At 42.7% G+C, this 17,153-nt stretch overlaps 1 protein-coding gene across 5 annotated transcripts in view; it reads right to left on the bottom strand.

The window, feature by feature from the left end:
• Window positions 1-17,153, bottom strand: part of PEAK1 (pseudopodium enriched atypical kinase 1) — a 141,041-nt gene that overhangs the window by 109,914 nt on the left and 13,974 nt on the right. Inside the window, exon 1 of one of the 5 annotated variants that reach the window (XM_023753158.1) lies at window positions 5,855-5,926. The exons of 3 other annotated variants lie outside the window; for them this stretch is intronic. The gene's annotated coding sequence lies outside the window, so the exon portion shown is untranslated. Of the gene's footprint in view, window positions 1-5,849; window positions 5,927-17,153 lie in introns of those variants that run through there. One more of the 5 variants, XM_023753156.1, reaches the window with a different exon arrangement.

Below are 17,153 nucleotides of genomic sequence, written 5' to 3'. Positions count from 1 at the left end.
TAAATGTGCCCACAGGTCTTTAATGAGAGCTCACTTGTGATCTTAGCACGTACTATTTCCGTGCAGTGGTGGGGATAGAAAGCAGATGGGGTGAGTCAAAGGATTAGAGATATGAGAGAGTAATTGTAGACAACTTTTAAGAGTTTAGGTGAAATGTGGAAGAAAGAGCTGCAAGTATGAAGAGGTGTCTAGAAATTCCTTATTTTAAGATGGCAAAACTATATGATGTTGAATGCTAATACTGGTGGAGTGGCTGAAAAGATAGGAAAAAGAGGTAGATAATCAAAAGACTCAATGTTAAAACTGAGCAGGCCCCTAGGTCAATCTTTCTGTTTTATGGACTAGGGAAAACTGAGGCCCAGAAAGACCAACATAGTGAATGAAAAAGATGCAGAACTGAGACTCAAGATTATAATGGTTTGTTTTATATATTTTTCTTTTTTATATGAGATTTTTAAATTTTGTTATATATGCTCACTGTGAAAAATAAGAAAAGCATAAATAAAATAGAAACCATGAGTAATCCTATTATTCAGAAGCAACTTCTATTAACATTTGGGGTAGTTCCTGTCAGTCACCAAAATTAAAATATATATCTAGTGTATTGCCTGTCTACTCAGCACTATGTGGCATTGAAAATAAAAGAATAAGAAATCCTGGTCTAATATCTTGTTAACCAAGTTAAATTCACTGCTGATGACAGAGATTAAATTTTCTCTTGATGAGTAGCACAGTATATTTTCTTTTCCTAAGACTGTAAATAAATAGTAAATAATTCCTCGCTTTGAGTGCAAGTAAGAAATGGCTATTGAGTTGATTAGCAGCTATATTACCCATAGCATAGTCAAGTGAAATTCACTGGAAACACTGCTGGCAGCCGTCAGCCTGGCTTGTGGCTGAGCAGAGCTCCCCCTGTGGAAGCGCACTGACCACCAGGGGGCAGCTCCTGCATTGAGCGTCTGCCCCCTGGTGGTCAGTGTGTGTCATAGTGACCAGTCATTCCCAGTCATTCTGCTGTTATAGAGTCAATTTGCATATTACCCTTTTATTATATAGGACTAGAGGCCCGGTGCACAAAAATTTGTGCACTGGCGGGAGGGGGGGTCCCCTCAGCCCCACGTGTGCCCTCTCACAGTCTGGGACCCCTCGGGAGATAACGACCTGCTGGCTTAGGCCCGCTCCCGGGTGGCAGAGGGCAGGCACAATCCCTAGGTGCAGCCCCTGGTCAGGCTCAGAGCAGGGCCAATTGGGGAGTTGGGCCGTGGCCCCGTCATGCACAGAACAGGGCGGATCGGGAGGTTGCGATGCCACCCCCAGTCATGCTCAGGGTAGGGCCGATTGGGGGGTTGGGGCGCCGCCCCCTGTCACACTCAAGGCAGGGTCGATCAGGGGGTTGGGGAGCTCCCCCCTGTCACGCACAGAGCAGGGCCCATCAGGGGAGGTTGGGGCTCTGTACCCTGTCACGCACAGAGCAGGGCCGATCAGAGGGGTTGGAGAGCTCCCCCCTGTCACGCACAGAGTAGGGCTGATAGGGGAGTTGGGGCACCGCCCCCTGTCACACACAGAGCAGGGCGGATCAGGGGGTTGGGGCGCTGCCGCCTGTCACCCACAGAGCAGGGCCAATCAGGGGGTTGGGGCACTCCCCCCGTCACACTCAGGGCAGGGCCGATGGGGAGGTTGCGGCTCCACCCCGTCACACACAGAGCAGGGCCCATGGGGCGGTTGGGGCGCCGCACCCTGTCACACACAGAGCAGGGCCGATCAGGGGGTTGGAGAGCTCCCCCCTATCAGGCAAAGAGCAGGGCCGATCAGGGGGTTGGAGCGCCTTCCCCTGTCATGAACAGAGCAGGGCAGATAGGGAGGTTGTGGCCCCGCCCCCTGTCACACACAGAGCCACAGGGCGATCAGGGGGTTTGGGCGCTGCCCCGTCACGCAGCTCCAGGGGCCAGGAGGCCTCACGGCTCCGCTGATCCCAGTGCTGGGAGGCCTCGCGGCTCCGCTTGACACTGGGGCAGTGGGCCTCGCTGCTCAGCTGATTCCGGTGCTAGGAGACCTCACTGCTCTAATGGCTGAAAGCAGGTTTCTGGGGATTGTTTAGCTTCTACAATTGCAACATAGTTGCTTAGAGTGCAGCTCAGAGCTGGGTGGAGGCAGGCGGGGAACCTTGGCTTCCTCCATCACTGGAGCAAGCAAGCCTCCTGTTCGCTTCAGATGCCTGGCTGCCGGCCGCCATCTTGGTGGGCAGTTAATTTGCATATCTCACTGATTAGCCAATGGGAAGGGTAGCGAAGTTACGGTTAATTACCATGTTTCTCTATTATTAGACAGGATAACTTGGTAATAACTAGCTATAAGATTTTTAAGTTCTAAAATGTTCACCGAACCCACCTCAGACCCCTACTTAAGAAGGTACACATCAAAGAGGAAGTTAAAATGTTATATAATAACAGGCAAGGACTTCATAGTTTTTACAATGTATTCTGTTAACAAACTGTTTCCTCTTCCTGGAATGTATTTCCTCTAATGCTGTTCTATTAGGCAAAACCTTATTTATCCTTCAAGAACCAGTTCAAATTATATCTTTGTGATGAAACTTTCCTGACTACCTAAACACCTTTAATATAATACCATGTTGTGTTGTAATTATGTAAGTCCCTAGAAAGAAAGGTTGTCTTTTCATTTCTATATATCTTGGTTTACTTGGAATATACAAAATACTATACCAATCTTGGTTTGCAACATCCTGAAAAGAAATGTGGCAGAAGAAATGTGGACATGGAAACCATAAAATAAAGTCAGAAATAAAGAATATACTAACTGAAATGAATAATATAGGTGTCCCCCAAAATTGTATACACATACTTTGAATAATTACAAATTATTAAATATATTTCATTTTAAAAATTGAGCTATCAGCTGTTAAAGTATACATAGATAGACACCCTGTACACTACAGGGAATCAATAGATGAAGCAGAGAATAAAATCAGGAATTTGGAAGATAAGGAAGCCAACCAATCAGAACAGCAAATTAAAAAGAAAATTAGGGCCCTAGCCTGTTTGGCTTGGTGGATAGCGCATCGGCCTGCGGATTGAAGGGTCTCAGGTTCGATGCTTGTCAAGGGCACATGCCCCGGTAGCGGGCTTGATCCCCAGTGGGGGGCGTGCAGGAGGCAGCCAATCAATGATTCTCTCTCATCATTGATATTTCTATCTCTCTCTCCCTCCTCCTTCCTCTCTGAAATCAATAAAAATACATTAAAAAATAAAATTTATTTTTTTAAAAAACAAAAGCCTTAAAAAAAAATTAGGATAGTGTAAAGAGCTCTGGGAAAATTTCAAGTGTACCAACATTCACATCACAGGTGTGCCAGAAAGGGAAGAGAAAGAGCAAGAAATTTAAAAAACTATTTACAAAAATAATGAAGGAAAACTTCCTTAACATGGCAAAGGAAACAGACATACAAGTCCAGGAAGTGCAGAGTCTAAAACAAAAGGAACCCAAAGAGGCCAATACCAAGACACATCATAATTAAAATGCCAAAGGTAAACGACAAAGGACAAAGAGAGAATCTTAAAAGCAACAAGAAAAAAGCAGTTAGTTACCTATAAGGGAGCTTCCATAAAACACAGCTGATATTTCAACAGAAACTGCAGGACAAAAGAGATTGGCACGAAATATTCAAAGTAATGAAATGCAAAGACCTACAATGCAGATTGCTCTACCCAACAAAGGTATCATTTCGAATTAAAAAAATAAATAAATAAACAGATGAAGAGCATCCCAGACAATAAAAAGTTAAAGTATTTCATCACCAGAATTCCAAGATGAGTGCTTGCTCCCTGCACCCGACCATAATTGTAGCTAAACTGCAGAGCATTCAGCTTATAAAAACAGAAGTATAGGTGATCTGAAATACAGTGAGCAGAGAGTGCGGACATGGTGAACCAACTTGCATACCTGGGAAGCTGGAGGGAAGGTGCAGCAGTGCATGCCCCGCACCCTGGGAACGTGGGATATCAGAACTACACAGGGATTCCCAATCCAGAGCAACAGAGAAGGGAGCATCAGGCAGTGGGAATCAGTTATGATTGGGTCCACCTGGGACACTCAGACCTCACCATCCAGGCAAAGAGCTATTGCTTGGTTACACCACCAGTCTGGAAAGTTTGCCCGGATCTTTATGTGAAGGAGGGACCACAGGGATGTAATACAGAGCTGGAGGAGAAGTCTGACCAATAAACCCAGCAGTAAATCTGAGGAACCCTTATTTGTATGGAAGAACTTTTGCAAAAGAGCAGGATGGGGGCTGGACAGTGTGGCCCAGGAAAGAGAATCAGACCTACACACCTCAAGCTTAGGAGAGGCGCCCCTTCCCTGACCAGCAAAAAGGCTGGTTCTGCCCCACCCTGCTGCAACAGGACAAGGGAACAGCTCTGGGCTGAAAATCTGCCCCCATAAGGCTGAGACTGGTGGGGCAGGGGTCTTGGACATCAGGCCTGTTGAGAGTCTAGGCCAGTGATGGCGAACCTTTTGAGCTCGGCATGTCAGCATTTTGAAAAACCCTAACTTAACTCTGGTGCCGTGTCACATATAGAAATTTTTTGATATTTGCAACCATAGTAAAACAAGACTTATATTTTTGATATTTATTTTATATATTTAAATGCCATTTAACAAAGAAAAATCAACCAAAAAAATGAGTTCGCATGTCACCTCTGACATGCATGTCATAGGTTCGCCATCACTGTCCTAGACACTAGAGCAAAGTGAACCTGGAGCAAGTTACTGTTGCCATGGGGGATGGAGGGAAAGCAAAGGTGAGAGACATAAGTAAAATCAGAGTATCTAGGAAAAATTAAAGGGAAGATATCCTAAAACTTCCAGGAAATCTCCACCAATGAAGCAAAGAAAAAAAAATGCCTCTATTATTCTGTGAGCAACAAACCAAACTGAGTTGGGGTCTCAGACAATTCGCTCATATGATTGCAAAGACAGACAGAAACTCCCGGATTGGAGAGGGCTCCCCTGAGGGCTCCCAGATTGAAGAGGGTGAAGGTCAGGCTGAGGGACTCCCACACCCCCCCATTGCACGAATGTTGTGCACCGGGCCTCTAGTCCTATATAATAAAAGCCTAATATGCAAATCGACCGAACGGCAGAACAACCAGTCGCTATGATGTGCAGTGACCACCAGGGGGCTGATGCTCAACACAGGAGCAACCCCCTACTGGTCAGTGTGCTCCCACAGGGGGAACGCCGCTCAGCCAGAAGCTGGGCACACAGCTGGCGAATGCAGTGGAGTTGGCAGGAGCCTCTCCCGCCTTCACTGCAGGCAGGCAGTAAGGAGTAAGGGGTCCCAGACTTCGAGAGCCCGGACTGCAAGAGGGATGTCTGACTGCCACCTTAGAGGTCCCGGACTGCGAGAGGGTGCAGGCCAAGCCTCTAGTAAATAATAAAACAAAAAAAATATTCTAAGAAAGTCTTATATTCTGACTGAATGACAATTTTCCCCTTTACACTGTACTAGAGAGGGGGAAACCAGTAAGGTGCAAGCGGCTTCATATTGTTTCGACCATTACAGCAGTCACTCACTCTGCAATTACTGATTCCCATCCGATTGTTTTATTTTATTTGTGTATTGTATGTAAATGTGCATTTTCTTTAAATGTTATATTTAATGGCATCAAATAGTTTGACTTTTATAACTATCATTTCTTGTTTGGCTTTAGATTAGAATGAAATAAACCCATAATGAGTAAAAATAAGCAAAGGAATATTTTGCATTTCTTTAGTAATACAAAAGATAATGTAACTAATGATAATAGTAACAACAGTAATATGTGTACTTCACTTAGCCATGAGCTGATCAATGAATCACAGTTTCGACAGTCCTCGTCAGGCACAATTAGCAAGAACATTCGACCTGGAGGTGGAGAGAAGAAAAAAATCAAAGAATCAAGAAAATAGATTCGAAGTACTTAAAATTTGGATTTGTTCAAGAATCTGGTAGTGAGCTGGATCCACGGCCATTTTGTGTTGTGTGTTCTGAGAGTTTATCCAATGATGCCCTGAAACCTTTGAAACTCGAAAGACACTTGCAGTCAAAACATCCGGATTTAGCTAAAAAACCACTTGAATATTTTCAAAGAATGTGTGAAAATATGCAAAAGCAAGTAATTGCTTTAATAAAAATGACTGTTAGAGATAAATTCTTATTAAAGGCTTCTTATCTGATAGCACTTCAGATCATGAAAAATAAAAAGCCGTATATGATTTGAGAAGACTTACTTAATTAAGCCTTGCATGTTACAAGCCTGTGAAGAGGTTTTGGGAAAGCAGGTTGCCCAGAAATTAAAAGCAATTCCTATGTCTGCTAACACTATCAAACGCAGAATTGAAAACATGGCTGAAGATAGTGAAAATCAAGTTATAAAAATGGTGAAAAATTCACCATTTTATTCAACTTGACGAATTAACGGACCTAAGTAACAAGGCACTACTTTGTTTTGTGAGGGTTGAGTGTGAAGGAGAGTTACAGGAAGAACTACTTTATTCTCTCAACTTGCCGGTGGAACAACTAGCTCTGAGATTTTTGAAGCACTTAAGAGTTATTTCCTGGAACACGGAATTGAATGGAAAAAATGTATTGGGATGTGTGCAGATGGTGCCGCAAACATGACTGGACATCCTCCAGGAACTGTTTGTTGCAAAGGTGAAAAATGTTGGTCACCCAGACATTTTGTCTATACACTACATTATACATCGTAAGCAACTTGTTGCGAAAAAAATGTCCCCAGAACTACATGAAGTATTATCAGATGTTATTAAAATTATAAACGAAATTTGACACAAAGTGCTCAATTCTCGAATATTTGAGGCACTTTGCGAAGAAATGGGTTCCCAGTATACTCACCTTCTTCTTCACGCTGGGGTAAGATGGCTGTTGAGGGGCAAGATACTAACCCGACTGTTCGCCCTGCGTGAAGACGTAAAAATATTTTTTCTAGCAGTCAAATAATCCCAAATTACAAGAACTCTTTTCCGACAATGAGTGGGTAGCCAAGCTTGCATACCTGGCAGATATTTTTTCGCTATTAAACGAACTAAGTATCCTTGCAAGGATAACTTAAGAATGTGTTCACACTACGAGGTAAAATGGATGCTTTCCAAAAGAAAATATTACTGTAGCAAATGTGGTTGGCTGAAGATCTGCAAATGTTTTCAAACTTTGATAAATAAATGAGAGAGAAGGATGTCAATGGAGAGGTGGTAACCATGGTTCAACAGCACTTGCAATCACTCACAGAACCTTTTGGTCATTATTACCTAAAGAAAGCAGATTCCAGATATGGTAATATGTGGATAATAGATCCATTTGCAGCAAACACTGAAGATAGCAATTTAAGCATGAATGAAAAAGAAAGCCTCATCGATCTATCATCCGACAACAGTCTCAAAGCTAAATTCCAATCATCCTTATCAAGACCTCATTTTTGGGTCTCCATTAAAAGTGAATACCCACTACTGACTGAAAAAGCAATGAAAATTTTGATTCAATTTTCAACAACATATTTGTGCAAAAAAACATTTTCATCAGGCACAGCAATTAAAACTCGGTACCAGTCTCAGCTTGAAATAAATACGGCATCACGTCTTACAGTAATGTCATTGGAGCCAAAAATCCATAAACTTATTTCAAGCAAACGGGAGCAAATATCACACTCTAAAAATGTGTAATACTTAAATAAGCTTCATTTCATAAAAATTAAACTTACTTTAATAAATTTGTTACAATTAAATAACCTTGAAGATTTTGTTATAATTAAATATTTATAATGTTGATTTATTAAATAGGTGCATTTCATATTAATAAAATGGAAGTTCTCTGGTTATTTTACAAATGTATTATCTTTTTATTAAAAAAATCATATTAGTGGTCCATGGAATTTAAAATTATGAATTAGTGATCTGTGAGGTCCGAAAGGTTGGTGACCGCTGCTCTAGCAGCAAAACTAAGGTTAAATAACTAGAGTAAGAAAAAAAGAAATGGCACTACCCAGAATAATGTCTTTCAAAAATTACTTGGAGACCCTTATAGGAATTTTCAAAAAATCAAGACAGTTCTCTTTTCCTAAACAGTGAAAAAAAGTTCGACTAACTAGTAATGATGAAGAGAAAGGGACAAACTATACATTCCAAAGGAAGACTTAGCAAGATACACAGATGGAGTCAATGAGTCAAAATGACAACAGTTTGGTGCCTGAGCAACCATGCGAACAAACTCAGAAATCAGAGAAGAGTCAGTTGGTGGGGAAGGGAGATAAAGCCAGTTTATCCCATGGAAGTGAATGTTAGAAAGTGGATATACTTAGCATGTCTTAAGTATTAGCAACTGGACCATAGGTAAGTTGAAGATGCAGGACTTCAGCCTCATGTAGGGGCTTAAACACATGAAAATGTTAAATAACTAAGATATAGGTTTCTTATGTAAAAGCTTCAAAGCCTCACAGATATGACATGCTAATACAGAGCTAATGAAATTTGTATCTGAACCCTTAGTGTATTACTTCCTCAAGTAATTGCAGTTGTTACTTACCTCCTTGCCCCCTGCTTAATCAACTTTCAAATAAAGGATTAACGTATCACACTGGAATCTCATTTCTAGAGAGATATCATTTAATACTATGTCAACAAACTCCAGAATGCTTATCTGAATGTTCTCTTCCTGAGTCAAAAAATATTTGCAATTAGCCTTCTCTAAACTATATCTAGATCGGGTCCTCACCTAGCCAATATATCTTTAACTCTTAATCTTGATAATTTTTTGTTAAATATATGTAACATCTCTATTTCTACATCTTCCTTTTCACTGATATTATCTTTATACTCTCCTTCTAGATATATTTGAAAATTTGAATTCTGAATCGCCAAGTTAAAATGTAACACTACCAAAAAAAAAAAAATTCCATTAAAGACTTCCATGAATCATTTCAATACCAGAAGTACCTTGAATAATACTTCCTGCTTCCTACCTTTTATAGTTAGTTGATCCACACTTATCTATCCTCCTTCACACTTTCTTTCCCATCCAGTTACCTTCTTTTCCCTATTCTCTTTGTTTAGCCATACCACTTATGTTTCTCTTGGGTGAAAAAACTGACCCTAACTTTGGGATTCAGCTTTCTAAATCTGAGAAGAAAAAAAAAAGCAGCTATATAGTCAATCAACTCTGTTACTAAACAGCTGTGCAACCTCAGGCAAATTATTGAACCTTTCTGAGCCTTAATTTTCTCATTTGTAAATGGGAGATGATACCACCTATCATTCATAGATGTTTTTCAAATTAAAGGAAAAGAAATGTAATAACTGTAGTAATAATAAGTGGTAAACAGTATTTGATAAGCTGGTGGTTATACATAAAAATATGTACAGTAGGTACTCAGGTTACGTCAGAAATCCATTCCTATGGCGCAACGTAACGCGATTTTCGCCGTAAGTCGAAACCCACCTACATAAGCACCTACGTCACTCACATGGACCACATACACAGCAGTAATAAAGTGAAACAGTAAAAAAAAATTAAAAGAAAGATAACAATTCCTGACCTTTACTTGTGGTAAATAAATAATAAAAAACATAAAGCACATATGTACACACATTGAAATGACGTAACTTTTTGTTTTATAAATAAATGGGAGATGGGAGAAACCAAGATGGCGGCATAGGTAAACACCGGAAATTGCTGCCTCCCACAACCACTTCAAAAATACAACGAAAAGACAAAACGGACATCATCCAGAACTACAGGAAGGCTGGCTGAGGGGAAATTCTACAACTAGAAGGAAAGAGAAAAGCACACTGAGACTCAGAGGAGCTGCGGAAGTAAAGTGCAGAGGTACGGAGGCTCGAGCACGCACGCGCGGAAAGGGGCTGGCACCTGAGGATGCGGCTTTTTGAATCAGGAGTCACAAGCTCCCGACTGCTCTGAACTCCAGTTCTGGGAAGTCTCTGGGGACCCAGGACTCATACGGGGAGAAACTGGACTGTCTGGCAGCAGGCAGAACTCGGAACTTGAGGGCGGCTTTCCCTCAGATGTGCTTGCAGCAATTACCGGGACACTGAGATGCGGGGCCCCTTAGGGCAGGGCTGAGGATCAGCCATAGCTGCTTGCTCCGCCCTGTTGATCCCCTGAGACCCCGCCCCACCCAGGCTGAGGCAGAGGCTTTTGCATATGAATGCCCTGGCCCTTTGCAATATGAAAATTACCTAACAAACTGCAGCTAGGCCAGACAGACCCAGATCCTCCAAGAGAAGGCCCAAGGCCCCACAGCAGCTTGCATTGCTTCACAGCTGGGCCTCATCTGGGCTCCTCCAAACCCCCAAAAAGGAAGGGGGATCTGCAGACCTCTTCGCAGCTCCTCCTGGGTAGCCTCAGGCAGAGGCTAAATTAGCACCTCTTTAGATCCAAGAGCCAGTGTACCCAGTGGTCAGAGTGGGACTGTCCAATTATATCTCCTCAGATCCATAAGGGACACACTCAGGGGGCAGACTCAGTGAGCACCAAAGCCCCACTGGAGCAAGTCTTGCCCCAGAAGGGTGTCTTCAGCACAGAAGTTCTCCCACTGCAGACACAGCTGATTCTCACAGCCAATTGGCCTGGAGGTCAATTCCTCCCAGTGATACCTACAACAATCAAGGCTTAACTACAACAAGACTACAACAAGACTGTGCACAAAGCCCACAAAGGGGTGCACCAAGAATGTCCACCTCAGGTAATTGGGGAGGCTGAGCCACTGGGCCCTATAGGACACCTAGCACACAAAGCCACTCTACCAACACAGGGAAGCATAAAAAATGCTGAGACAAAGAAACAGGTCACAAATGACAGAAATGGAGGAAAGAAAACAACTGGATATAGAGTTCAAAACCACAGTTATAAGGTTTTTCAAGAATTTTCTGGAAACCTCCAATAAATTTAGTGAGACCCTGGAGGATATGAAAAAAGACCAACTAGAAATTAAGCATACACTGACTGAAATAAAGAATAATATACAGAGATCCAACAGCAGACAAGAGGATCCCAAGTATCAAGTCAAAGATTTGAAATATGAAGAAACAAAAAATACCCAACCGGAAAAGAAAAAAGAATCCAAAAATATGAACACTTGGGTTGCGGGTGAATTTCCCGCCAAAATATAAGATGGCGCGTTAAAATGCCTATATCTTTTGAAGTATGGGTTCGATTGAAATGAAATATTTGGTAATACGCAGTTACAATCGGCCCGAGTTTACACGTTTCCCGCACTCCACCGCAAATCTATATGAACCGAGTTTAAGACGGTTCCCGCGGAGTACGCGCAATTCACGCGAGCCGACTTAACTCGTTTCCCGCAACCCAAGTGTGAAGATAGTGTAAGGAGCCTCTGGGACAACTTCAAGCATACCAACATCCGAATTATAGGGGTGACAGAAGAAGAGAGAGGGCAAGATATTGAAAACCTATTTGAAGAAATAATGACAAAAAACTTCCCCTACCTGGTGAAAGAAATAGACTTACAAGTCCAGGAAGCACAGAGAACCCCAAACAAAAGGAATCCAAAGAGGACCACACCAAGACACATCATAATTAAAATGCCAAGAGCAAAAGACAAAGAGAGAATCTTAAAAGCAGCAAGAGAAAAAAAGTCAGTTACCTACAAGGGAGTACCCATACGTCTGTCAACTGATTTCTCAACAGAAACTATGCAGGCCAGAAGGGAGTGGCAAGAAATATTCAAAGTGATGAATAGCAAGAACCTACAACCAAGATTACTTTATCCAGCAAAGCTATCATTCAGAATTAAAGGTCAGATAAAGAGCTTCACAGATAAGAAAAAGCTAAAGGAGTTCATCACCGCCAAACCAGCATTATATGAAATGCTGAAAGGTATTCTTTAAGAAAAGGAAAAAGAAAAAGGTAAAGATAAAAATTATGAACAGCAAATACGTATCTATCAACAAGTGAATCTAAAAATCAAGTGAATAAAAAATCTGATGAACAGAGTAAACTGGTGAATATAATAGAACCAGGGGCATGGAAAGGGGGTGGACTGACAATTCTTGGGGGGAAAGGGGTGTGGGGGTGCAGGAAGAGACTGGACAAAAATTGTACACCTGTGGATGAGGACAGTGGGAGGGGTAAGGGCAGAGGGTGGGGTGGGAACTGGGTGGAGGAGAGCTATGGTGGGGAAAAAAGAGCAACAATTGTAATAATCTGAACAATAAAGATTTAATTTAAACAAAAAATAAATGGGAGATGGCGACAACCATGACAAAATGTATGTCAAGTCCAATGTAACCCGAGGACTGTCTATATGTTACAATCAAATTAATCCTATATAATAATACCCTAATATGCAAATCAACTGAACCACGGGATGACTGGTCGCTATAACATGCACTGACCACCAGGGGGCAGACGCTCAACGCAGGAGCTGCCCCTTGGTGGTCAGTGTGCTCCCACAGGGCAAGCACTGCTCAGCCAGAAGCCGGGCTCAAGGAGGCAAGCACAGCAGTGGTGGGAGCCTCTCCCACCTCCATGGCAGCGCTAAGATGTCGTAGGCCAGGCTGAGGACCCTCCCCCCCCCCCCCCCCCCAGTGCACGAATGTCATGCACCAGGCCTCTGGTTATCTCATAGGCTGTTACAGAACTTTGCTTCCAAAAGCACTGAATGTACTTCCTAATTCTGGCCTCAATTCAAGGACAAAATAAAAATTGCATTACTATAATTCTACTGGAAAAACCATAAAGGGCAGTGTGTAATGGAAATATGGGCTACAACATTTGGGCAGAAAGGAGCTGGAATTGCAGGATCAGGAAAGCCAACTCTTAAGGTTTAGCATCCTTGTATGCCCATGAAGGTAGTACAATCATCACTGCAAAAGGAAGTTTACAGTACATGTCAAGCAGTTACCTGCTATATTTCATTTAGTTTTTCAGTTCCAAAAATAAATCAGGACTGATGCAAATATGTATTTCATTGATGATTTGAAACACAGAATAATGACCATAATGATGGCAACAACAAATATATTAACTTTACAAGTAATATTTGAGATTTACTAAATGCCAGGCCCTATACTAAGTGTTTTGTAGTCATTATTCAGCCTTAAAACAATCCTATTAGGTAGATACTTTTATTCCATTTAACAAGTTAAAAAAAATGAATTGGGATTTAAACCTAGGTTAGGTTATAGTGAAAATTTAAAACATCCAATGACACATCAAGTTAAATACTAACAATAAATTATCTAATTATTGCAGCAATTAGAGCTAGTTGGGTGTCTGTGTGAAAGTGGAGCATCATATTCACTCAACTGAACAAGCAAAAGCAAGAAAGTGGCAGAAGGGTTACATCTCATAGCAATTCTAAAATTTTTAAATACTAAAAATCAAGACACTATGAAATTGAGCATGGACTGCTGTGGAGATAATTAGAGTTCTCCAGATCAAAGGTTCTCCACCTGACACATGGTGATTGATTAGGGCATTAGAAGCTGATGATATGGTACCATCATATGCTCAACACACTTCCATGGACCTCCATGGAACTACACACACCACCACACACCTCCTGAATAGGCCTATGTGAAATTCTCAGAACATCACCCTTCTCGGGAAAATACATTAGAATGAAAATGAGTAAAAGAGGTATGAACTTTCTCTGTATCAAAAAATGTAAATATTTATTGAACATTTCAAGTTGGCAGCAGTATTGGCAGCATTTTCTTCTTGGTAATCTGAAGTAGTAGTTGAAAAGATTCCAGCATTCATGCCATTTAGAAATCATAGTGCCCCCTTTTTCTTACCTTTTTCCCCCACTCTGAATTTAGGATGGTGCCAGCACCCTTTCCTCTTGTATTTGCAGGTGACCTCCATTGGTCCATATAGACCCATATTTCTATCCCACTAGAATGTAATAAGCTCCATAGGTATAGGATTTCTTGTTCACAGGTGTATTTCAGCATTCAGAATAGTGCCTAGCATATAGCAGACTCGCAGTAAGTGAGTAACACGTGAACAACCCTAGCCAAAAGACTGTGTGTATCTTTTTATTTTTTAAAATGTTTTTTATTGATTTTTTTTTAAAGAAGGGGGAGGAAGAGAGAGAGAGAGAGAGAGAGAGAGAGAGAGAGAAAGAAACATGGTCGATGTCTCCTTCATGTCCCCTTCTGGTGATCAAGCCCCCAACCTGGGCACATGCACTGACTGGGAACTGATTCAGGAACTCAACCAATTGAGCCACACTGGCCAGGGCGTGAGTACAGATGTATAGATCTTGTTTCAGTGCAAAGGGTTGTGTTCCTGTTCTTTGTGAAAAGCTTTGTTGAGTCTATGTAGCCCAGTAGTAGCTGTACTTTATCATAACTAGTGTCTTTTGCTAGGGTTACCAAGAAGATTCCTACTACTCATTTTACCCAGGGATAAGGAAAGATGCTCTAAATCAGCAGTCGCCAAATGCTGGTCCGTGGACACTGTAGGGTCCTAAAGGTTGGCAACCGCTGCTCTAAATGAAGCACCTGTGGGGCTTGGATCTAGGTCCCCTGTGACATTAAAATATTGATGGAGTAGTGAACCCTCACATTCCTTTTGGGTGCATAGGCAAAAGGCTTAGAACATGTCTGGTACATAGTACCAGGTGACCCCTAAGCTGAACTGCAAACAGCAAGCTTCCTCAGATAGGAAACACTGGGGGGAGACACACCAAAAACTATTCATTTCGAATAGTTTGGCCAAACTTACCTAATTAACTTGGATAATAACTTAGAGTGAAGTCAGAGGAATGGCTGTGCGAGGGATTCCCTTGGCCACACCCCCTGAAATGTCAACATGTTAACCAACTATAATTCAACGAAGAATTCCCTGCTGAACACATAGGCACACCTGAGATACCCATGTATTTAAACATCTAAAGGTGGGCAACTGGCAATAAATGGGGAGACAAGACGGGAGAAAAGCACACACAGACACAGCCCTGCAGACTGGAGTTCACAGCTGGGCTGGAGAGGGGAGGAAGCTGGTGGTAGCAGATGCTTCCTTCAGCTGGGAGGAACAAAGAACTGGGGTCGAAGTCTGGCAGGGCGAGCAGAACAAACAGTGTCTGAGCCAGCAGACACATGAGAGTGCACATGGCTCTGTCATGTGACTCTCAACTGTCAGGCCAGGACGGTGGTGGTTCAGGAAAAGAAATGGAACCACAGAGCCCTGCCACCACTTGGACTCCCAAAACTCAGCACCAAGGGTAATGAGTAGAGGAGTATATTATCTATAAACCAAGAGTTATGGCAGTAAAACCTTGGTTTCCCTCTGTGACTGATCTTCAGGTGGGGTGTTTGTGGCAGAATCCCACAGAGGTCAGGGGTCGCAATTACAGTGAGGGCAAAAAAGAAACTGACCCCCAAGAAGCCTGGCTGTACTGTCTTATGAAAGCAATAGAAGTCAAGTATGGGAGATCACAGAGGTAAAAAAAATGTTGATTCAGCACCATCTACTGGAAAATAATAGAAGATCTCTTCCAAGAAAGCTGCTATTAGGCCCATTAATATAGAAAAGAAAATACATGCCAAGACAAAGGAAAAATAGCAAATTCCATGAATAAGCACAGGAACAAGGATAACCAAAAAGAAAATGACCCCAGAAAACAAGCTGGAACACATGGAAATCTATATATATAAAAAGCTAAGCGATCCGCTGACCTGCCAACCATTCGACCGTCCGGTAGCTATGACATGCACTGACCACCGGGGGCAGGCGCTCAACACAGGAGGCAGAAAACCACCAGGCATGGAAACATGGAACAGACTGATGAATCTCAGAGGGAAGGGGAGAGGGGGAGGGTAGGAAGAGATTAACCAAAGATCTTTACATGCATACTAGGGGCCTGGTGCATGGATTCGTGCACTGGTGGGGTCCTTCAGCCTGCCTGCGGGGATTGAGCCAAAACCTTCCCAGTGAACGAATTTATGCACCAGTGGGGTCCCTCGGCTGGCCTGCGGGGGCCAAAACTGGCAGTCCAACATCTCCCAGGGGTTCCAGATTGTGAGAGGGCGCAGGCCAGGCTGAGGGACCCCACCGGTGCACCAGGCCTCTAGTATGTGATATAATTAACAGAGATTTCAAGATAGCAGTTCTGAAAATACTCAATGAGATGCAAGAAAATACATATAGGCAATTCAATGCACTCAAAAAACAAATCAATGAACAAAACAAGTACTTTAACAAAGAGATTGAAACATTATAAAAGATCCAATCAGAAACCCTGGAAATGAAGCATGCAACTAAGGAGATTAAGAAGGAACTATTGAGTATAGAAAACAGCCAACCAGATGGAGAAAAGAATTAGTGATATCAAAAAAAGGAATCTAGAAATGACACAGAGGGAAGAAGAGAGAGATTGGAGAGTAAAGAAAGATGAAAGAGCTCTACAAGAACTATCTGACTCCATCAGAAAAAACAATCTACACTAATAAAAGAGAAACATGGTAATTAGTGTACGACCGCTACCCTTTTCATTGGCTAATCAGTGAGTATATGCAAATTAACTGTCAGCCAAGATGGCGGCCGGCAGCCAGGCACTGAAGCGACCAGGGAGGTTTGCTTGCTTCAGTGACTGCGGACTACAATGTTCCCCGCCTCACTAGCCGGCCTCTTAGCGGCAACTCTAAGCAACTATGTACTATGTTGCAAATAAGAAGCTAAACAAAACACCAGAAACCGGCTTTCATTCAGCCGGGCTTTAGCAACATTGTATCGATGTTTTCAGCAGCGAGGCCTCAGAGCTAAAGATGGCCTAGAATAAAAAAAAAAAAAAGAAGAAGAAGAAGAAAACAAGAAGCGGTTGGAAGCTTCAGTCACTCGCCAGCCGGAAAACAGCCCTCAGCCCCTCACCCAGACTGGCCAGGCACCCCAGTGGGGACCCCCACCCTGATCCAGGACACCCTTCAGGGCAAACCAGCCGGCCCCCAGGCCTCTATCCTATATAGTAAAAGGGTAATATGCCTCCCAGCACTGGGATCAGCGGAGCCGCGAGGCTCCTGGCACCGGGATCAGCGTGACAGGGGCAGCGCCTAAACCCCCTGATCGCCCTGCGGCTCTGTGTGTGACGGGGGGG

This window comes from Myotis lucifugus, unplaced genomic scaffold (genome assembly GCF_000147115.1).
Source record: "Myotis lucifugus unplaced genomic scaffold, Myoluc2.0 scaffold_41, whole genome shotgun sequence".
Taxonomy (NCBI): domain Eukaryota; kingdom Metazoa; phylum Chordata; class Mammalia; order Chiroptera; family Vespertilionidae; genus Myotis; species Myotis lucifugus.
The sequence above is the reverse complement of the archived record's forward strand: the minus strand, read 5'-3'. Positions and strand labels throughout refer to the sequence as shown.